The sequence below is a fragment of the Micropterus dolomieu genome, linkage group LG07 (genome assembly GCF_021292245.1).
Source record: "Micropterus dolomieu isolate WLL.071019.BEF.003 ecotype Adirondacks linkage group LG07, ASM2129224v1, whole genome shotgun sequence".
NCBI lineage: Eukaryota > Metazoa > Chordata > Actinopteri > Centrarchiformes > Centrarchidae > Micropterus > Micropterus dolomieu.
In genome coordinates this window covers 2,294,647-2,319,173 of record NC_060156.1, presented here as the reverse complement: position 1 = coordinate 2,319,173, position 24,527 = coordinate 2,294,647, and the positions used below count along the sequence as shown (strand labels likewise).

General features: G+C 41.8%; 1 long non-coding RNA gene across 1 annotated transcript in view; it reads left to right on the top strand.

Moving 5' to 3' along the window:
• The window catches only part of LOC123973991, a 65,078-nt gene extending 45,376 nt beyond the window's left edge, over nt 1–19,702 (top strand). The window contains exons 3-4 of the long non-coding RNA XR_006825748.1: nt 4,200–4,296; nt 19,350–19,702. This is a non-coding gene — a long non-coding RNA (uncharacterized LOC123973991). The remainder of the gene's footprint in view (nt 1–4,199; nt 4,297–19,349) is intronic.
• Nucleotides 19,703–24,527: the final 4,825 nt, after the last annotated feature.

Genomic DNA, 24,527 nt, shown 5'->3' with positions numbered 1-24,527 from the left:
TTTAATATTTCATAACATTTACTTTAGTCCATATTTGTTATGATTAAAGAGTTTTATTTTGCTACTAAATGTCTTCGTTTTGAAAAAGTCCAGCAACTAAATGATTCCTGGAAAAAGGAAATGAGATCTTATAAGATAGTTATTTTTGAGCATACAATGAGGTTTTGGAAATAGCATCTAAAGCCTTTGTTCTCACAATTTATGCTGCAACTGCAATTTATGTAGCTGATCTGGCTGCAGGCAACACGGCGGGAAGTTAACCATTGTTCATTTGCATGTGCTACCCACATTTTAGTGATACAAAGCTGGTTGAAATCTGCAGTTTCCCCTCAACAACAACAATTCCTCACGTGGTTCATTGAAACCGTCATGATGACTTTAGTTCAGTTTGACTTTGTGCAAGCTAGATCACATTCCACATTCCAGTAAATAAAATGGCAATATACTTTCAGGTCGATCTGCAGGGTCAGCCCACAGATTATTGCCTTCTGCTATGCAAAAGACAACCACAATTAAGAATTTGAGTGATAACTCCTTGTTCACCTACACTGTTTAATAATTTGGTAAAGCTTGAAATCTTAATAAGCCAACCAACTGACAACCTTGTGTTGCCTTGGCCTCATTGACCTGCACAAGGTGGACAAAAGAAGCAATGTTCTATTTTGGTCAATATGTGCATTAGCTTTCAGGGCTCAGTGTTAAACTTTTTTGCAACTGGTCCTCTTTGGGGCCAGTGGGTTTGAAACTTTCGGGCCTGTAAACTTTTTTGACTGGTCCTCCTTTCAAAAGTTAAGTATCAGTGTGACAACAAAACAAGAGACTTATAAGTTATGTTTAATCGGTTATTAAATACATCCTGGATATAAAACAAAATGAACTAAAATGTAATCACAGTTAAAATTATAAAAAATAAATAAAAAAGGTTATCAAAACATACTAACAGACTCAAACATGACGCTCTCTCTCCATTTAATTAAAATAAATTTACACAGAGCAGCGGATACAAGTCGCCTCTATCCTGATTGCCATGGCGACCTGTCAATCACAAGGTAGTCCCGCCCAAAAGCATACACTGCATTATCGTCTATTTCCCCCTAAATACGACCATAATTTACTAAATGAACATCATGCTGTGTTGAAGAAGACTTGAAACTAGCGACTGAGACCATAAACTCATCAGGAAAGTGTTTACTGAGGGAATAAATCAGCTGACAAGTAGAAACACTTTAACATTATTTCTAATGGTACCGGACTTCTTTTTGAAACCAGCAGACTCGCCCCCTGCTGGCCGGTGGAGAGAATGCAGGTTTGGGTTCCGTCTGCAAGGTTTCACTTTCAGACCCAGACGTTGCCGCTTGATTGAGATTAGAGAAATGACATTGGACAACGTTGCGCGCTATGAGCTGTAAAGCAACTGCAGGATGTTGAGTTTCTGATTTATTTATTTTAAATACTAATGTTTTTGCACTGGCCCCGGGCCATTGGGCCACCGTTATTTTCGGGCCCTGGCTTTCTTGCTGAGAGTCACGTCTGTACGGTGAATGTGGCGCTTCAGCCTTAGCTCAAAGACCAGCAACAGCTAGCCTGGCTCTGTCCTGAGGTAACACGAGTCACCTACCAGCACTTGAAAGCTCAGTAATTAAGATGCCGCTATATGTTGTTTGTTTAATCAGTACAAAATCAGATGAGTTGAAAGCAAATATGCTGTGATTTAACAGCCAAGAACTCGAGCAACCTCAAGGCGATGGCAAGATATAGGAAGTGTTTGCCTGGCCAAGAAATAACTAACACACGTTGTAGTTTTTAGAGTTTGGTTTTAAACAAGACCAAAAACACTATGTGATTAAAATGTGACAGGAAAGTGGGAAAACTGATTACATGACGCTGTTAAGGCAAAGGAAGCATTGCTGCTAAAATTAATAGATTAAACAGTTCTTTTTCATGCAGGCATGAGCGCTCCCCACTGCAGGGAGGCACTTTGATAAGTCTGTGGAGGATGAACCTAGACCTTTTGTATGGGCACCTTGACCTACCTCAAAGTCAGCAATTTGAGGAGCAGCATGTAAGAGGGTTTTTTTCTGCACTCATTGAACTAGGGTTACATTCTTCATTCTATTTCATAGGGGCTTAACTTCCTAACTTGTTTCTATAGGTTTATCGAGGCAAAGCCAGGCAGTTACCCCCTGCCACACAACATAAAGAATGTGTGCTGGTCAAATGCGAGCAGACCGCCACTATTACAGACTTCCAACACTGTTAACATAGACTGGTTGACCTCACATAAGAGGCTGGCTTCAACACTCCACTGCACACAACCACATGAACGCAATCAGGGGGCAACAAAAAACACTGCTGCCGGACACATGCAAAGATGAAAGAGCCTGCTAGATCCCTGAGGTGCAAACACCAGCCACTGGAAAAAGTACTCATGTGTGACTAGTTTTTCAATCACCAGTCTTGCATGTTTTAAAAAGCCGGAAACGCGAAACAACTGCATAGTAGATCTGAAGCATTTTTTCACTTTGTTGTCCAGCTAATTTCACTGTATTATCTGATGGCCATGCTTTTCAGGGTACTTTCCAAAGAGTCTTCTGTACTGATCTTCTTCTGAAGTGTCATCCCAAAACGGCTTTGTCTAGGAATTAATGCGCATCAACCTCTGTACTTAACTTTGCCTTTTCCTCTGCCGTTCCTTTCATATGCTTAGTGGGTCCTTGGACCTCACCCAGCACAGGATGCTGAACTTCTTGTGTCCACCTTTCATGTGATTCCAGGCAACAGGGAAAGGACAGGGCACACACACACAAGGACAGAGAGAAAGAGACAGACAGTCATACAGTGAAAACAGGTTCCAAGGATAGATTTCATTGTATGTGTTTGGTGGCTTGAATTTCTGACCTCTGCAGCTGCGAACACGGTTGCTTCTGGACTGTTTTGGTGCTGCGTTGGTCACGGCTATGTCTTAAACACTGTCCTCGATGTTGTATGTTATGACCAGATGTCTAGAATGTAGAACGTTTTTGTCTCTGCCATGTGTTCATAATGCAGCCAAAGCCACCCTGAGGTTTTTGTTGAAAGACAAAAACCACTTAGACATAATGTGCCAAATGAGACACAGTTTGAACATGTGAAAGGCAAAAAAAAAAAAAATATTGCAGGAAGTTATTCTTACTCCACACACTAACGTGGCACCCTGACACAAAAACAGGATCCTCTGAATTTATTTTTCCCTCAATTTTAACTCCCTGCTCCTCAGTATTCCTTCGTGTAGTCTCTACACCACTCAGTCACATTTCCTTCCCATTGCATTTCGCCAGTGCTTCAGCTCTGTAATGACATTCCCAGATGTGGCTTAATAAATACTCTGTGGCCTAGCGATTGAACCCTAGCTTCACTCAGGGAAGTTCACTTGAGATCCATGTTTCAAGGCTCGCTCATCCTGAAATGGAAGATATTTCTTAGTCTTCAGGAATAGAGCGCACAGGAGGCTCAGGGGCTGGGAGAGAACCGTACTCTCTGCTCTGCCCACAGAGTATGGTTTGCATTAGGGCCACATCATATTTCATGTCTTTTTATCAAGAAGATGGTCAGGAGTACAGGCTGTGTGGTGCTAGTGGGACCGCAAGTTAAAAATACATTTATGTGCCACGATTGAGGCTGCAGTAGTACGCCCATTGCATGCACTGAAACGATTTAGTGTGGATTAACGTAAGCAGCATCAGCAGGCCTAAAAACACACAGTGTGTATTTACACGGTCATGTCTTATAGAAGCATGATGGGTCCTTGTCAACATGACCACAAGTGGCAGATCTGTAATAAGAAAGCATGGGACAGAAGCTCAAATGAGACAAAGTCACAGAAGCTGCACAAAGACAGACATGCATGCTGTTATGTTCATAAAATCCTTTCAAATCAGATATTAGTGACTCTTGGACCATTTTTACATGGTGGTCACAGTTTGCAATGAGCCGCTGTGTGACTTTCTGTAAATTTAGCTTTCTGTACCCGCCAATGTTGCATGCAGCTGACTCATATGCAAGCTGGTATCGTCAGTACACTTGTAGGTGGGCTCCTCTCTCTCCAATGTCTTCTTCATGAATACTGAACATATGAGGTGATGTCTACATGCTAATCAGTTGTATTACCAAGATCCGCTCATTTATCTCTTTTTGTCTGTATGTGTCCCTTCTCCTTTCAGAAGACAAGCATTTAAAAAGAAAGACGAGCTTCACGGATGGCAGAAAGATGCACAATCGTTTCTTTTACTGAAAAAAAATGTCCCTTCTCTCACAAAAGTGAGTACACCCTCCCACATTCGTGTAAATATTTGATTATATCTTTTCATGTGACAACATTAAAGAAATGACACTTTGCTCCAGTGTAAAGTAGTGAGTGTGCAGCTTGTATAACAGTGTAAATTTGCTGTCCCCTCAAAATAACACATCACACAGCCGTTAATGTCTAAACCGCTGGCAACAAAAGTGAGGACACCCCTAAGTGAAAATGTGTGTTCTTGTGAGGCTACACCTTCCACAGTTCACAATATGTTATTAAGTTTGTATGTTGGTAGTATTCTTTGACGCTGACTCTTAGCACGCTCTAGCTGCTCACCTGTCTAAATACACCGGATATGAACATACAACAAACATCAAACAATGAAAACCTAAATCTGCAGCTCACCAAGCCATCAGGGCATCATTCACACATTCACACCAAATAACACATCACAGGTTTACCCTACTAATGCCGTAGAAAATAATTTAATGCCATTTCAAACAACCAAAAGCCTGTATGTAAACAAGACTAAGGTATATAGGAAACCGTCTTTCACATCTACCAGACACAAAGACACATTATCATGCCTTAAAGTCATGCTTCAGTTGTCCAACATTCACTGACCTTTTAACTCTGAGTGAGTTAAAAGTTTATGTGCATATACAATCAAAACATTATGTGGGGCTTGAGTGAAGGACACTTCAAATAGTATAATAATACCAGTGTAATTTGTAGGACATGCGGTGGCATTTCATTTATTTTCAATTTGTAAAGGGTTTCGGGTCGGAAGTCTGTTTTTTTGATCTCTCCTCATCCATCACCTCTTGCTCTTCTCCCTTCTGGCTGTGAAGTACCAGAGCACATCCATCTTTCTGTCTCCCTCCTGGCTGCCATCTCTTTAACACCTCTTTAACACCACCTGTGACTTATTTCACCTCCAGCTCTAACAGCGTTTTTTGAACGCCACCCACTGCCTGGCCTGCTGCTTGATGGCCTGCTAGATTTGGTCAAATATTTGCAGGACAGCGGTGGTTCACCGTGTGCCATATGTACTGCACAGTAAGGAAGTGTATCAACGAGGGCGGGTTTCATCCTTCATGTGTTCGGTTAAAGCGTCACCCGACCCATCTTCTGAGTATGAAACACTCCTGTAGGCTACACATCAGCTGTGGGCATCTTGGATTTATGGCTGTGGATGGATTCCAATAGTGTCCAGTTTTCATGTGAAAACAAACTGTATCAAACCATTAACTACTTCTGCAGCATGATCATCTTTACAGCCTGATCTTTTTGCAGATATTATCGGCCGATAAGCTACTTGCAGATATATCTGCATCGGAGTTTATAACAGCCGTTATTAACATTAAAAAAGAGAAACCGAATCGGATCCTTCCCTCGGGTCATGAGTGTTGCATAGTTTGCCCACCAGAGGGCGAGCTGCAGCTCCTCTGTTAACAACACTGCTGCACCACAGAACAAAACATCAGCTGACCGCAGGGAGTTCAGAGTGGCTCTGCTGGAGCTACGATGAGGAGCTCTTAGTGACGCTCACAATCACTCTTCATGGCGAGTTGTTAATTTGTCAGATAATAATAAACACAGCCCTTATCACTTCTCCTCTCCTGAAAACATTCATACCAGACTTGCTAACCCTCCCGTTTTTCGCTGCACTCTCCCGGGTCACAGCAGGGCTAGCTGAGTGGTGGAGGCTGAGGTTACGCTGACAGACGTGATTGTAGATTTATTCTGAAACAGTGCGGCACTTCTGGTGAACGGTCCTCATTTCTCCCTAGTTCATTACTTCTAAATATTATTAAACATAACTTACAGCAGCTAACGCTGCCCGTTGCTAAATTAGCCACAAAGCCAATGCCGTGTTTATCAGTGGAGGAGTGCTAACCTTAATGAGCTATTAAACTTTAGTGTTTCACGTATTCTAAATATATCTGCGAGCCGCTTGTCTCTAGTTACAGTCGGCGTGTCAGAAATGATTTAAGTTGTACAAGTATCTAACACGGCTTCCTAGTTCTCTAACGTTGCCTCTTCTTTTGAATGTGAAACGTTAGTGTGAAATCTCAGAGTTGCAGGTCCTCCTTTTAGACCGTCATTTAGTATTAGATTAATTAAACAGCAGCGTTTGTCACTGTATCATAGACGATATGTTTTAGAAAGTAGTCATTGTGGCAGATTATATGGAAGGTAATAACTATTGCATGACAAAATATACAGTGTGTGTGTGTGTGTGTGTGTGTGTGTGTGTGTGTGTGTGTATATATATATATATATATATATATATATATATATATATATATATATATATATAATTATAATATACACACATACATACGCCTATGTAGGTGAGCCCTGTTTATCATTATTATTATAGCAATGATACAAGATATGATGTATTATTTGTAGTAGTAATAGCAGTTGTAGTATATGGGTAAATATTATAGTTTGTTTTCCTGGCCCCCACAGTACACTATTTAATTTAATGTTCATTATTAGTAGTACTCCTTAATTTATAACAAATCAGATATTTTAAAATTTTTCCTGTAGATTTATTTGACTCTTTTTCTTATTCTAAAAGGGTTTTTTTTTATACTTCTTTGTGTCATGGTATTTCTTGGTATGATCTCAGCATAACAACATTTTAGGGATAATCTTTGTTTGTCACGCGTTTCTTAAAATAAGGGGAAAAAAACTATCGGCTGATATATCTGCTATCGGATTTTAAAAATCTCAAATATCGAAATCGGTCTCGGACTTAAAAAGCACATATCGGTTGGGCTCTAATCATCTTCTCCACTGGTGGAATGCCCCAGGGACAGGGTGTTTTAATTTGGTGTGAGTGTGTACTCAGTTGGTTTGGTGTTGATTAATGTAAGGTGGCAAAAGATTTTGCCATTACATTTGCTTGCATGCGTTGTGTAGGCCCACAATGTGGCCCAATGATATCAGCCAATATTTGTCCTCAGTCACCGTAAAACCACATGAATAAGAACCCAAATGTGTTTGACAGCCATTCATGCAGCATACCATGTGTATGAGGGCATGCTGAATTACACTATGACCTCAAAGCCAAACGTGTGGAGTCCACACAAATGCACAATGGGATCGCAATTCACAAAGTAGCTTCAAAAGGGTATTACATGTAATAAATCACACCATTGTTTGGTATCCCCCAGATACATGAGCAGCAACTGAGTGGATCTCTAGATCTCTTTAAACTGGCCAGTGTCATTTCTGTCGTTATTTCATGTGTGCAGTGAAGTTTGTCTTCAACTTTGCCTCCAGGGTATATTTCTTCTTCAAGAAAGAGATGTTTGGGTTTTTTCATTCAACAAGGAGAAAGTATAGTTCATCTTTGCAGTGCAACATCAGGCCTTTAAGGGTGGTTTCACGTGTTTATAAATCTGTCAGGGGTGGCAGCCATGTGTGCAGTTACAATAGTTTGCGCTTAACATAAACAAAAGGGGGCTTTGCGTGAAAGGGTGATTTTGTTTAGGAGAGACTTTCAAGGTGGGGTTCAAATGTCACATCATCTCATTACAGTACCTGGCCTCAATTTACAATCCTGGGTGCAGTTAAATATATGCGTCTGTGTCCCTGCATGTGCACGTGCATGGAGAAACATGCATTCTCTGCATACGCGTCTAAATGTGCATCTGTTTGTTCAAACACAAACTCTGACACCCTCTTAAGTAGAAGTCATTGTTTACACATGGGCGTGTGTTTGTGTGGAGGACATACACAATAATGACTAAAAGAAAGGGGGGGGGGTTGAAAAAAAATGTTCCCATGGAAGTGCTGTGAGCTCTATGGTGCCCTCAATTTGTTTGGTCGCTCCTGTCAAGCTAATGAGGTGAGTGAGTGAGGGCGGCCTGGTGGAGGCAGAGGTCAGCCAAGAGCCAGTGCTGCCTGCCAGGCTGCTGTGCTGTGAGGCTGTTGCCCAGGGCCTGACTGCAGCTCTGGTCACGGCACTGCCCCCTGGCAAGGCCTGGCGCACAGCAGGCCCATCTGCCACACATGAATACACACAGCATGGTAAAGATTTACACTCATGTATGTGGGGGCCACTTGTCCGTGTAAAAAGTACGTATATTGGCACATGCTGTGGATCTTGAAGGCTTTAAAGAAGAAAATGCGCACACACACACTGTTTGGAGAGTTTCCTTTTAGCCCCCACAAGACCGCCATGAGGGCGGACTGCCCCCACCAGCTGCCAGTAGAGCACTCAGAATGGATGCTTCAGTGCATGCATCAATATGAGCAATTCTTTTAATTATGGGTGTTGTGCGGCCGGTGACGCTGTATTTCCTGGACACGGTTCCAGTTATTGGGTCATTCTCATAGACTGAAACCAAATCTGTTCACGATTTAAATTCCTGCAGAAGTTAAAATCTATTTTCTATCTTTTTTCCTTTTTTCTTTTTTTTTTTTAACTTTGTATGTGGTGCATAGTATATGCATGTGTGTGCGTGTTACTTTGGTTTGTTTCCCAATGTTATTTAGCGGTCGATAGGCATACTTAGTTGTACAAATTGGGCCTATCCACTATTGAAGCCACATGTTGTGCCATGAAGTACAAATTATACTCCATAGTAGGAATATCATATCCGCTATATGTCCTTTATAGGAAACTGTATCCTTACAGTTTATTTGGCTAGAAAAATTACTATTAAATGTTTATTTAGTAATCTCTAATTGCCTGATTAGTCATTAACTTCATAAATTTTTAGTTGACATGTAATCCCACAAGACAGGGGTATTCAGTTGCCTTTGAATATAGCACAGGCTTCCAAACAAACATTTATTCCAGTTAATTTTGATTTGCAGTAGACTTATTATCATCTTCCAGTGATTTTGAGCAAAAGGAGCCTCAAAGTCCTCACGGCCCGGCACTCAAAGCCTCCCCAGCCTTCTGATTTGCAGCTCTGAGCTGAAAATGAGTCGCCACACCTGCTGGATGCTGCAGCTGTGGCTGTGACACTGAGTCCACAGAAATGGGGAGAGGTCAAAGTCAAAGGTTGTCACCCCACCCCACAACTCCCTCACCCCCCAAACCCAAACCCTCAGGGTAGTGTAGCAGCACCAGTGTCACACGTGTACATCAACACACTCACGTACACACAGCTGAGAGTGATTTGATCCAGGGGGTCAAGGTCAGGGAGCAGATGGGCTTTCCATTGTGACATTTGTGTGGACAACAGAGGCTTGATTAGCCCTGTGCTGGCTCCTCCTCTGTTACCTCTAGCTGGACTTTAACCACTACAGAGTTACAACTCTCTGCTGCTCCATTTAGTCAGTAGGATGGTAGACAAACCCATGATTCTTCCATGCAGACAAAACAAATTCCTGTGCATGACTTCAAAGGTGTGGAGTTACGTTAAGTTCTGTTTTCACACCAAAAGAAATTAGCAAAGTGTAATCTAAATTTAGAGCAAATTTTAACCAAATTTAGAAAATTGGTACACAAAAAAAAAAAGTACAAGTTTCCATCCGCTACTGCTTTTGGGAGCACCAAGAACAACCATTGGTGGGACTAATTCTCCAGTCAGATGCTATTAAACCATTGCAGAAGAAGAGAGCACAATGAGATAATCAAGACTGCCATTCAAATCACAAACAAAAAACACACATTTCTGTTAATTTCTCAGTTTTTTTGTTGTGCAAATTGACACACTGCTTGCGCAAGATACTAACCAAACAGGAACCCACACAGAGAAACATTGTACTACAGTGCTATTAGTGGTGATTCTATATCCAAGTTTTAGGCACTATGTTGCTGTAGATGAATTAACTACATCCCACCTTTGTCTACGTTGTCTGTAAAAAAAATAAAAAATAAAAATAAAAAAATAATAAATAGACTAAATGAAATTAAGGATGCTATAAAAACATAGAAAGTTGAGGTAAATGGGCTTTACAACATTCTAGCTTTAAGCCCACTATGTGAGGAATTTGTTTTGGTTTTTAACATCTTTAAAACATCTTCTTTTGTCAAACTATCATCAGGGTCAAAATGAAGCAAACTTCCTGTCGTTTGTTCCATATCCATATTGAGGAGAAAAGCTTGGCTTGTTGGCTGGTTTTTTTGCCCAGACCTTGGTACATTGTCAGTCAACCAGCTTGGACTAGTGGCTTGGCATTCTGCACTCACATTTTGTGTGTGAAGAGCTGTATACATTTCCATGTGTCCAGCTAGCAGATCCATCTTTTCTCATTTCTTTCTTTAAACCAGCTACAGTAGAAGAGACTGTACAGACATCCTTAATTCACAGTCTTTATTATGTTTAGTAATATGTTGTTTTTGTTTGTGGGATGACTCTTAGGTTTAAGGAATGTCATTTGGGAAAGATATCCGCTTACTGCCGGCCGCAGTGTTAACTTAAAACATGACAGATTGTGTCATATTTGGATGGTGCAGTATGGTATGTAGCTGCGTAGATCATTCAATACTCCGTGCTGAGGTTTCGTCTGAGGATTTTTAGTGAAAATCTTTGTCTTTCTTTGCTCTCCTTTTTCTCTGCACTTAAATATCCATAGAGCTTGTTAACTTAATGAAACACTCAGAGGATCAGTTGTTGTTTTACTGCGGTGGGAGCCAGAAGCCGAGCCAGCAAGTGGTTTGGGTTCATGTCAGGGTCTCCTCTTTCACAGCATAAGTGCAAACGTGACAATGACGCCAGCTTCCACTGTGAGTGGCAGACTCCTTCCTCATCTGGCTCATGATAGGAATTGTCCTAAGAACAGGTGTCTCGAGCAGCTATTGGACCTTACATTTCAACATGTACTGGATTATTTTAGGCAATAAATCTTTCTGAATGAAATGTCTTCTCAATATCCGTCTTCCTTTTTATGTGAGGTCATTGCATAAATTTAAGCAACATGCCTTTTCAGAGGCTCAGATATCTGTTAATCTTCACACTTTTAAGCCCAGATGTTGGACCACTTTTGCTTTACGCTGCTTCTTGAGTGTGGATGTGAATTCATGAGACGCAACCTGACTGAATCTGAGAAGTTATTAGATAACTTTGTTTCTGTTGGCTTCAGTTCACTTCAAAGTTTGGAGACTGATTGTCTTTTTAACTGACCGCCATCCAGATGTGATCCAAACTGATATAACGGGACTGCAGTCACATCTCACGTCATAGGCGCCCCTGTGCATGCAACGTTGTTAGAGGAGGGATCTGGACATTACTCACAGGCGGTGACAGACACGGACGGACACATGCGCTGGCACACAACAAATACGGGAAGTAGCCTACGAAGGAGAGAAGGAAGAACTCAACACTAGTGACTGTTTACAGTTGCCACGATTACAGCCCACCCCTTCCACACAGACGCACACATCCCCACAGTCCCACCAGGCAAATGCATCTGCCAGCGAAGATCCGGCCTGAGCGAGAGAACACTTTCCCAGAGATATCAGTGACGTACATATGTGAGCAAACACGCTCACAAGCACGCACACACACAAACACTGATGTCGTGTCAGTCGCCGTTGGTTTTCATTTCTTGCTGGATTGCCTGTTTATGTTAGCAGTCTATCCTCAGGGAGCCAGCGGTGGCCCAGTGAGCCATGCAAACCTATGAGTGCAACTTGGAAAGCTAACAACCCAGACATCACCTTCTTTGGCGTCGAGTCAGGAAGTTCCCCGAGTTTGGATTTGCACAATATCAGGGGTTCGTGGCATCGCCCGACACTGGAAAGAATGCGGCAATGCAAACCTTTCATCGGTATGAAGTAATAGTAAGAAATGTGATGGACATTTTGGAATTTGGAGTATAGGGAAGGGGAGTAGGTACGTTGTAAATGATGGACAGGCGGGAGGGAAGGACCGAGAGGATGCCAGGGGCAGGTGGGGTTGGACACAAGTTCATATTCAGGTTCTGGACCGGGCGGTGATCAGAGTCTAGACGCTTTGTAGGCAGGATTAGAGGTTCAGTGTTTGCTTTCCAGTTATGAAACCAATCTGCCCATCTCTCGTTCCTTAACTTTTTCACCTCTTTTTGTATTTTTCTTTCTCCTCACCTCTGACTGTAATTGAGGAATTTGGATCGCAGCTTGCTAATTCTGCCTCGAGAGGGTGTTTTGGCAGTGAACGGCAAACCTCTAATCTTGTTTTACGAGAAACGGTACAGTTACAGGCTTGGGCAGACCTTTTGGAAACAACTAATCATGTACTAATGATCTCTTTGTAAATACTGACTGATGTACAACATATATAATATGTCACAGCTCAAATGTTTCATCTGTAAAAGTAATTTATTTAGTGTAGACCACTTTCTTTGGACAAACCCTGCATTATAGCTCCCAGTGTATTGAAGGTTTAAAGGAAGCAGTGACACATTTGAGCATGAATTAAAGCGCGTGGTTTACATCTTTTAATAAATTTAATAATTTTTTTTCCAGAATAGGTTTACGGTGAACATACTACACCTTCACATTCGACGAGAGTACTGCCACCACAGTACTTTTCTCAGTATAGCCATTGTTGGATGATAGCTGTTTTGATGCGTGTTGTCCTAACAGGGGTGGAAATTAACTTTTTGGCTCTCCCGCCAAGGTGGCCGGTAGATGAAAAAACCCACCAGCCAAACATATTTTTTACCGGCCAAAAAATTTAATTTACCTTTTGTGTCACTTATACATTTGTTTCTGTACTTTTAATTGAGATAATAATATATTATGTCAAATTCAAACTTAAAGAAGAGGCAAGAGTGAAATTTGAAGCAAAATTAAATTATTGCTATAAAATGTACTTAAAACATAACAGTAAATTGTTTTCTAAACTTACATGAGGCTTATTAATCACTCAGCTCAAATCTTATCACTGCTCACTCTGTCATGCTTTATAATTCAACTTAAACCTCCTCATCAGACTGCTCACTTTCTACAATCACCTTCTTCTGGCCTCCTGCCCCTGGTGCTAGGGCTGATTTTGGAAAATAATCTAAATGCGATTTGTTTTTACCAACATTGGAATTGCGAATTTAATATGCAATTATTTTTAGGCTCTTTATCTTCTGTATTATTCAAAACGGACAAGCAGTAAATCAGTGTGTAGCATGACCAACACAATATTAGATTAGAAACATACACTGTTCTTTCTTTCCTATGTTATGATGAAATTAGATGATGCTTGAATTGCATGAATTATTAAATGGTGAAGTTTTATCAAATTATAATCATTTCAGAGAAAGATAATTTGACTCAAGCTATGGCATTAAATCTGGAATATCATCAGGTAGGCCTACCTACAGACGACAACAAACACAAAGTTCACCACAGTGCGTTATACAGTAAGCGAATCAAATCTCCAGAAGAGTCCATCTCTCAACAAAACCTCCTTTTCTGTATCCCTGCAAGCCAACAAAAAAAACCAACTCAGTTTGAGGTTCATTACAAACGAAAATAAAACCAAGAGACGCCTCTCACATGTAATAAACCAGTTTAGCAATTCTCCGACAACACCGGACAATTTCCCCCGCCACCGCCAACCATTTGCATTTGGTGGGTGACACTAAAGTTTGTGCAGTGTCAGCTTCTGTCAAGCCTGAGGCCACTGTACAACAAGTCAGTGTGGTGTGCCAAGTTTATGCTTCCTCTCTGCAAACTGCAGACTCGTCTGTCATGAGAACAGAGTGTAATCGCAGCCTTTTCGATTAGAAAATCTTGTTCTATCATATCGCGATAATATCGCAAATGCTATTAATCGTTCAGCCCTACCTGGTGCCACAGCATCACAGCTTTTGTGGGATCAACATTTTTTACACAGCCTATGGATCATTCTCATTCATCTCTAGGACAGCAGGACCATTAGAAGATCTGACTGGGTCGCCAACCAGCCAGCTAAAAGCTAAAAACACTCCTTGGTAATTGGCTCCTCACACTAGCTTTCATGCTGCCTTATTTCACACCAATCTGCCGGCTTGCTGCACTTTCTGAAAGGTATGGAGCAGGTTTTATCCGCCTCTCTTAGCAGGGAAAGTTGGTTACAGACACGAGAAGGAACGATCAGTTTGTGAGAAGCCACAGTCAACATGCCGCGGCACGCCGCTGGTTCCTGTAAAGCTGGACCGCTATGTGAAAGCACACATGATTGCGGGATAATGCTGCAACTTTTGTTCAATATAAAGAAGCGAATGCAACATAAATTAGGGCTGAACGATTAACTGCATTTGCGATATTATCGCGATATGATAAAACGAGATTTTCACAAAGGCTGCGATTACGCTCTGGTCACATGACACGCGAGAGTAAAGCAGTCTGCAGAGGAGGCATCAACTAATACACATTAGGCTGTATTGACTTGTTGTTGTACAGTGGCCTTGACAGAAGCTGACACTAAAGAAACTTTAGTGGACATCATTGTCATTGGTTAGCCTAGTTGGTAGAGCGCAGGATTTATACTCTTGGAGTTGTGGGTTTGATACTCACAGAAGACCAACTTTTTTTCTTATCTTTTTCATAATCCTCTTCAACAAAGTTCTTATGAAGAGCAACAAAGCACGTGCTGGACTGTCTGCATCCTGCCGATTGGTCCACATCCATCAACCTGTGGGCTGTGCTCTACGAACTAAGATAACCAGTGACACTGAAGAGAAATTAGAAGAGCACTATAAAGAAACTAAGGGTTTCCGTGGTATACTAACAGACAAACCAACATTGTCATCCTAAGAGCCATGCTATTAGCATCGCTAAATAGATGGCTAAAGTATTGCTACAAAGTTGCAAGGTTACAGAAAAACTGAACTTTGTTATAAACATTTGTCTGTCAATAGACACATTTCTAAGCACATTTTCAAATAAATTAAGCAGTTAAAACACACCTTCAATAAACCAAAAAGGTCAAAGGTCTTGGGGGTTAATAAGCAAAGCTTAATCCTGGTTCCACCCTGGTAAGGTTCTTCAGTCCGTCCTTGTGCCCTGTGTTTGCTTTGGCCACCCCCCTCTCCGCAGCTTAACACTGCACTTTTCCAGAGCAGGTGCAAGGGGGTGCTGACTAAGCCGAACATGTCAGTTTTTTTCGGTTTGATCTGAGATGACCACTGAATCCCTCCATCCCGACTTTTTGACCTGCAATCAAAGCCCTGACTTGGGAGTACAGGGTGAGGACCGGAGGTCACATGGCCACATGCTACTCATCCACCTGCACTCTGACAGGCAGACAGGTCATGTCACAAGCATCCCAAACACCCCTGTGCCCCAGCTAACCCCTGCTGACCCCTGCAGCCATCTGTTACAGGGCTCCGGGATGTGTTGATTGGCTGGGGGTGGGGTGGGGTGAGGGGTCGGGGCTCGTGGATTGGTGATGGGTGAGTGAGGAGCTTTGAGGGAATTTGTACAAAAGTAAGACAAGTTCAAAGTGACACATTGCACAGATTGTTCATAAAATGTCATTTTTAAAACCTGTCTGCTTAGGTGTATTGGCATGCACAAATGTTTTAGACCATATATCTGGAAGCATTGCACTGGGGCATTCTGTTAAAGGAGCACAGCATACATTCACAACAGCTTGGGATGAGTGCTGGCTCACGTTACAGTGTCACATCAATCTCTGCCTGCTGTCTATCTTCACTGGAGCCATCAATGCCATGAAACCCATCAGGCGGAGGAGGACTGCACACTCCCCCTTAAATACAAACAAGTTCCCCCAGTTGCATGAAATTATCTTTTCATACAAGCATTTGTTTTGGGATAATATCCCTTCAGAGGTACCATCTTTTCATATAGGGGTCCACATTGCAGCTGTGTGGACTTTGGTTGACATTTTTCCATGCCGTTGGGCACACACCACTCTAAGTAAGATAAAACAAGCCATAAAGCGTACTGCACTAATGATTCATGCCACATGACTGATTCAAGTAGCTAAACTTAGTCGGGCTCTCTCTGCCGACACCTGGCTTCACCAAAGCAAACAATGGCAGTCAACGAAAACCAGTCTCAAAAGGCTGGCTCAGCAGCGAGTTTGTCCGCCATGAGCATGTGTTTTGTGCTCAAGTTTACAATAGGGGACGGTCGAATCTTGCAAATACACAAGTGAAAAATGAGCACCAAAATGTCACAACAAAGTTGCCCAAATACATCAGCTGCAACACTTTATCAACCTCTGCGAGAGTGGGTTCATTTGGAGCCGCACAACTACACTTTTGTCTTTCCAAAAGCCTCTTTTGCTGCTTGAAACTTATGAGTCCACCTGTTGAGATTTAGAGAAAATGAAACTGTTGCAGACACACCTGTTCCATGGCTGACTCTTCTTTCATGGGAGACATCAGGCGGCTTTTCTCCCCTCTGCCCATTTCTGTCCTCATGAAACACATGAGACAGTAGAGGGACAGTCTGTCTCCCCCCAATCCAATACTGTGAAGCACTACTAAGGCTGACCTCTGCCTTGTCTCTCGTGAGCTATTTTTACTGGCACATGATGGACCTGTACCCAGTGACCAGAGATGAGAGGGGTGTAATTCACCCCAACTATACTCAGTCCTTTGCAGTGTCAGAGGTAATACTGTACCCAGCTTCCACTTGCAGTCAGTAAACTCTTCCTTTGGTGGGGCTCACACAGGTACGCGTAGAATAAAAGCGGGCGTGTAGCGTTTTAACATGGTGTTTAAGAGCAGTTTAGATGTAAAGTGCAAGTAGTACTGATTCATTCATAGCAGTAGAAATTTTTTGATCATATTTGTTCTGGACAGAGGGTTTTTATAACGGCTGCCTGATGCGAGGAGTGTGAATGAGTAATGGAGAGGGTGTGAAGGGTCCCGTGTGTGAGGGTTGCTTTATGTCTAACTGCCTGGGTGTAGAGATCTAATAGTCAGGACTGGGTGGTGCCTGTTATTTTACTTGCACGGTGACGATCCAAGAAATGCTGGATTTGTTTTTAACAGACAGAAAGTTGTAGCAAGATGTGATGTTGAAAGTGACAACTGACTTCATGGGTGACATTAAAATGTAGTCATTAGCCAAGCCTTCAACACCTCACATTTCTTTATAGGCAGACTGCAGTGGGTGGAGTTTCTGTGCAACCAAGGTGCTCTATACATTTACATAGCAAAGATGTTAACAGTACTGACGTGTGATCATTTGGGATCTTTGAGTTTGTTGTTACAGGTATAATTGGAGACCCTTTCTGTGTGTGGAGACCAAAACCAGAGACCAGGAGTCACTGAGGGTCGTGATGTCTCCCTGTTAGGTGGCACATTGCACTTTTGGACTTGTCTAGGCCAGGGGTTTTGCGTAGTTTTACTCTGGATGGAAGATGGAAACCACTTCCCATCTTGTTTGTGGAGTGTTGGCACTGTTGGGGCTCCAGTCTTCTTGTGGTTGTGAGCCTGCTGTTGAAAATGTTTATCTGCCCGGCAAAAGAGGCGGGAACAGGGCATCTGATTAGGGCTGACCTCTGCCCGTCATGGTGTTGAGCCATTGCCATGCCTCCCTTTCTTTTTCCAGAGGTGACCTTTTCCTCCCCTTTTTTTTAATTCTTACTGTGGATTTTGGCCAGTTTTACCTTCTATATGTCACCACATAACAATAAGGTACAAGGTAGACTTATTTATCATTTTTCAACACAGGGTTGTATAATGATAAAGGTAAATATAATGCAGTGTCTGCACATCCAGCAAGAAATTAAGTAACACTACCGTTCATTTAAAAGGCCGAGTTTCTGGTCACCTGACAAATGTAAGTCTAGTATTCATTCTCTACTGCCTCCTGAGGGATTATCTTACTTTAGATGTCAGGTGTTCCTTCACTAACTAGTTGCTTACTTTGTGTGTTTGCTGTTTTGTGCCAGGCAAGCAAGCAGTGTACAGTGGATTTGTCAGAGCCTTTTTGCACTTGGAAACAATGAGATGCAAAAGTTGTGGTCAGAAAAAGCTCAGTGCAATTGAGTGGGACAGCAGACTTGATGATACCTCTCTGTGGCTTTGTCACTGCTGCTATCACATTAAGCATAGTCATTTGGTTAGTGTAAAAATACTGATTAGTGTAGCTCTAAAAATCTGCCTCAAGAACCCCCTAATCTGACTTAATTTTCCCTCTTTTCCTCTTTCTTCAAAGACATTACATGCCTATTAGACAGCTTGACAACATTATTACTACTGTATGATTTATGTGTGAGCAATTTCACTTTCGTTATTTATGGAAAGGAGACAGAAACATAAAGTGCCACGAGCAGAAAAATCCAGGCCAGTCATGTATTGGTGCTTTTGCAATAACATCCTGAAGTTTGTATTTTTAGTTAAGTAAAGTCTTTGAGTCAGGGACACGAGGCGGGCAGCCCAGGGGGGCCCTTACTGTCCAGATGGTGACAGCACTTGCCTTTGAGGCGCCAAGATGGAAACATTTGGAATAGGAGTGAGTCACGCGTACCGGTCACAGGATGGACAGTCATTCATGACTCCAGAAAACACACACACATACATATACAATTCGTGTGTTCACGTGAACACACACACTCGCACAAACAAACAGAGGATACTTACTGTATTTGTATGACACACTTGTTAGTCCCAGTGAGTTGGAGTGGCCACAAACATCCAGTACACAAAGATATACTTTAAAAGTGCAGCCTTGTAAATACACGCTGCAAACACAAACTTTTCTCTCTCTGTCTCGTATGTTTTCATCATCTCTTTTTGGGAGCTTAGTCATCATTTTCATGGTGAAAAGAATAACAAGTGATTAAACACGTTCATATTTAATACACGCTTTTTGGGGTGTTTTTGCACTCTGATAACAAACTGATAATAAAATGAATACAATATTTGTCGCACTAAGAACTCTTATGGTGTGAAACCAAAAATACAACATACATAGTGCAGTATGAGTTGTTACAAATAGTTATTAGTTGCCAAGATCATCCTGTTCTGTTTTTGCATCTAAAGGCTGCTTGAAATGCAGTAGCACTGGCTTGAAAGCAGCGGGGATAAGGAGTGGGGCGCCGGTTTGTTTTCCCCTCGCCCCGGTGATCTGATGTAAGTTTAATGTGTGTTAGCATGTTGGATGTTTAACGTTACCCTACAACAGGTTACCCTTTTTCTTTTTTACCTTTATTTTTTTCAGGATGCTTCCCTGAGAGGAAGCCTGTCTTTTGCAGGAAGACCCTGATCACATTCACACCTGGAAGCTGCCCAGTACAACCCCAGCCTGATCTGCTGGCCACTGAGCAGATCCACTGGAGCTGTTGGGGATTTGGGCCTTGCTCAAGGGCACCTCGGTGGTGGTAAATGAGGGAGGGCAAGCACCGCTTGGTTTACTTTCCGGCGATCTCCCAGTCACAAGCTCGCTTCTCTAACTTTTGGGCCACCCCTGCCCCATTTGGGTCACAGAATCTGATAGGTCACACATTTTGGGGTCACACTGTATCTCTGGCCTTCTGAACTTCAGACACTTCGACCAGCTAACGTTTGCTTGCTTGTGAATAAAAAATTTCAGACCTTTTGTAAATGAAATTTAATACTTCTAAGGCCCGTGGGTACCCTGGAACAGGATGACCACAGTACAGTATATACATTTGCTTTCTGTTTTGAAGGTTTATACTGCATCTGGCAAAGTGTAAACTGACGTCTCTGTGTATCCAGTTGGAGGCAGGAGGCTGACGCTCTTTCTCGCTCCAAATGGTGACATGGTTCCATGTGTGACAAAGGGCAACAGGCTTTAGCAGGAAACGAGACACCTGTTGCTCTGGTCCGATTACTGCGCTTTGCCAACCAGACAAATAGTTATTTTCAGATTTTCCCTCCCAGTGAGTAAGTAAACCTTACATATAGTTTACAGATATTATAAAGAGGACAAGAAGAAACACCACCAGAAAATATGCATTTAGTATAACTTTGGGAAAATGCCTGTGTGTATCGCAGTATCGATGACCCTGGCAAACGACCCCACTGAGGTTAAATAGCTTGAGGTTGACATTGCTATACCACCAGTCTCATGGTTGGAGACTGCAGTTTGCATCCCATCACCTGCCCATAGTCAGTGTGGGTTTCTTTTAACCGTGAAGGCGACCTTTCTCTAACCTCAGGGCAGGGCTCCACACTAACTTTTCCCACTAGTAGCCCTGGTGCTCCCTGCTGAAACATTTAGCAGCACCGGCACAAAAGTTAGGAGCAGCACTTAAATCAACATGCAACTCCCGGGGGTCCTAAGTAAAATTCTGCGAAGGGGCCCTCCAACCTGACCCATGAGCCATGTAAACCATTTGCCATTGCCTCACACAGTCACACCCGACACCCCAGGAGCTCCGACTACAATCCTCCCTCCTTTAAAACAGTTTGTTCCATCTGTTGTAAGAATGCGTAGGCCTACTCAGAACAGACCGCAGCATAAACAATATTTATTGAAAATAATATTCTCCATAGGATGAGTGAATTGTAACACTGACAAAAATAATAAATTGTAGAAAATATTCAATATGTCAATCAATAATCCATCTTGCACTAGTCCAGAGTTGTAACTAAACCATGACTGAGAGAATAAATAATCATTGCTATTTGTTTTAAAATGACATGTGCCCATGAGGAGTGCCAACACACCCTTATATTGTCTGGACTGGTCAACACAGAGGTTGCTGCAGGTGTTTAATGTCATGCATGCGAACCGTGACGCAGAACTGCAGTAAATAAACCCCGTTGCCCATTGAGGTTTACCAAATGTAATAAACAGTATTATCACTGTCACTATTGTCAGGCACAAAGTCACAGAGCACTGTGCTGGAAGTGGCTGGCAAGCACGCCGACCAAGATATGCGCTGCCCAGCCGGGTTTGGGAGACAGACAGACTCGAGATGAACTGCAAGCTAACAACTTAACATTACTGCTACCTGCTGACATCAAACTTGGAGAGGAGAGCAACACGTTTACTTTACTGCTCCCAAAATTCACTCTTATGGTGTTATCTTTTTTTTTCTCTCTCTCTTCCACGTCATCCACTCATCGAAGTTGTAAACACAGACACCTGCTTTGACACGAGGGGGAGGCGGGGCCTAAGATGCCTCGATCTCTCAAAATAATATCAAGTTCCTGTTTCTGTCCAAGACAGTTTCCTAGATAATCCTAGAGAAAGTGGTGTCTGTACCACCAAGTCCATATACTTTAACTTTTTATTTGTCACTGCCTTCCAAAGTGACTCATTTCAGATCCTCAAACTCGGCTCGTGTTTGATGGTCTGCCACCCCTATAGTTCATAAAGTTAGGGTATTTTAGGCAAATAATACTACTTGGTTATGGATACAGAAAGCTTGTGCCCATAGTAACTGATGTCAGTTTTTACATCGCACAGAAATTGAGTCCTGACAAATAAGTGTCAGTAAATCCAACATGTCCACACACAAGTAAGGTTAGTCTTCTGACTAAACACACAAAAGCTAATCTAGGTCAGATAGCAGTGAAAGACAAGTAGTGATGGGTCCATAGTCAGATGATCAGAAACAATTTTAGACAATACATGGTTGGCAAGATAGGTTTGGAGCTAATTAGTCCACAAGCATTCAGCAGCTGTCGGTCCACAAAGTCTGAATTTAACAAAAGTGTCAAAATCATAAGCCACAGAGTACAGGAGAAACTAGATGGAAAAACAGTACACAGAAGCAAACACCGGATAAAAGGATAGCCCTCCTGACATCCACCCTCTGCTTCCAAAGACCATCTTATCCCCCCCCCCCACTCCATCTTGTCATCTGGACTCCCTGTGGGGAACAAATTACCCTTTTCCAAAGTCACAACTCTATTTCATAGTGGGAGATGAAAAGCTTGCTAGCAGGAGACATTACGGAGGACTTCCACTGGCATTGTTCTTAAAGCTAGTTTAGTGAGTGTTGAAGAAAGAGAAGCTGCACAGTTTCAGCATTTGTTGTTGACATTTCTGTGACAGGCAACTTCAAAAATCAACTTGGGATGACAGCAGAAATATTTGGCGTCAGTTGCAAAAGTTAGTTTATTTAAAATATCTTGCACAAAATATACAAATCGCGTCTATGTGCACCTTTCTAAATAAAAACCTGAAACAAGTTTAACACCAGTAGGAGAAACAGAACCAGCATCTAAGAGTTGAATACCAAGGAAACACAAGTACAATTTACTTAAATGACATCATAGATGAGAGACAGTTACTTAAAAGTTCAAATCTAAACTAAGTTGGACAAAAGTCAGTGGATTTATGGCAGGCTGCCTCTTTGGCTTAAATCTGTCTGAAAAGGAAACACTGGCATCAAGTGGCCAAACATATTATTACAGATACTCTGCAAAGACTTCTTCAAAAACTGCTTTCATTCACTAAACTGTAACAATACAGTAAAATAACCACAACCATCAGACACGTTAGTTGCACGTTAATTGAACAACCACATCCAAAGCAAAGCCACAATCACTTCCAGAGAGATGATATTTTGAAATAAATTATCTTGTAAAATTGAAACTACATGAAATAACGACAATGGATTATGTTTAGCATTGTGACCCCAAATATTGATTCTGATCATTCACAACATTTAACACCACAGAACGTCCCAATCTGCGGTTGCAATGGCTCCAAGTATTGACTTCATAGTTCATGGCAGCAACAGGTAACAGGCCCCTGTCACTCATACATACAGGACAAAGCAGCCCATGCTGACAACCACAAGATTCACACCAGTTAACAGTAACAGACATAACATGAGAATCCGTAACAGTAGGTGTGACAGAGAGTCAAATATGTAATATTATAATTACATAATATTCTATGTAAATAGCTGTCACCGGACTTTAGGTCTGGGCGGTATGGCCGGAAATGTTATCATGATAGAAACATTTCATGTCATTCCATATTGATAATTGTCAAGATATATGTCAAATCGTTATAAGTTCAAAGGCAGATTTTTGCTCCTGACTGAAAACTGAAGAAACCAGATGGTTAACTGTGTGGTTGAACTTTTCTTTATGGTCAGAACACTTGATACCAAACAGTGGATCACTGAACAAATCTGAGGTGGAACATTCAAAACTATTATGATTAAAAAAAACAAACAAATAAGATTAGTAAATCTTTTTTCAGTCCCTTTTTCCTCAACAAAATATTTTAATAGAAAACGTAAGCGCTAATTTTGTGTGATTCAAATGAATTAAACCAAATATTTATTGACATATTGAACATTTATGATTTTGTTATTGAGGACATTTATTATTGAGGACGCATGTTTTCCAATCCTTTCAGAAAGATGAAGATGAAAACAGGCACAGGACTGTCAGGGCTCCGGTGTTCCTACTACGTTAGCTAGCTGTTAGCGATTATGCTAACCAGTTGCTATCTGCAGATATCTTTTTTTTTTGGGTGGCTTCACTGTCCGATCTCTGGGTTACCCCCTTGGTCGTGATCAGCACTGCTGCTGTTGGTGTTGTATCTGTTAGTGGTGAGATCAGCATAATAGTCAAAAAACGGGACAAGAGAGGTCACGTATGGGACAAATCAAGTAGGCCTAATATAAGGGACATCCCGGCTAATATGGGACAGTTGGCAACCCTAGCAGCAGAAGAGGGGCGGTGCTGTTTTTGAAAATATATGGTACAACATACCCTTAGAAAAGGGTATTGATTGATTGGTAATGATATAAAATTTAAAATTGGACAAGGTAAGGTTTTATGCTGTGTCCCAGCTATAGTTGTATAGTTGTGTGTTACTTTGGATATGCCTTGAACAGGCATTTCGCATGAATTATACAGGAATGGTAAGAGTTCATTGCAATCTGTAACTGCTACTGGATACAATCCATTCTCGGGTAGATGCACACCAAGTAGATGGGACAGAAATGTCTTAGCAATCTATGATATTTCTTTTTTCAAAGTTTTTTATATTAGGTCTGTTTTAGTCGCAACATTTTATTCATAAGAATGCAGAAAATCATTCTTCACACTTGCATGATGATAAAAACATGGAAGTTATGCACCGTGCAGGTCTGGAGATGTTTGGTAGATGCCCTGATGGTTACCAGAACTCTGCCAGTGATGACACTGATGTTGAATCTTTAATCCTTTAAGTTCACAGATTTCATTTGAAGCTCAACAAGCACGAGCTGGCTGCTTATTAGCTTCATTTTACCAGGCCTAATCAGGAATGTGTTTTTAAGAAGCAGAAACACACTGCTCTGCCTCTTCGTCATTGAGTCTGTAGAGTTTAGACTGAGTTCACGTTGTGTGTGTGAGATTTGAGTGCGCAAAGTGTGTAAAGTCAGGTGAAGTGGTAGCCTAACCATTGCTGCCGATACTC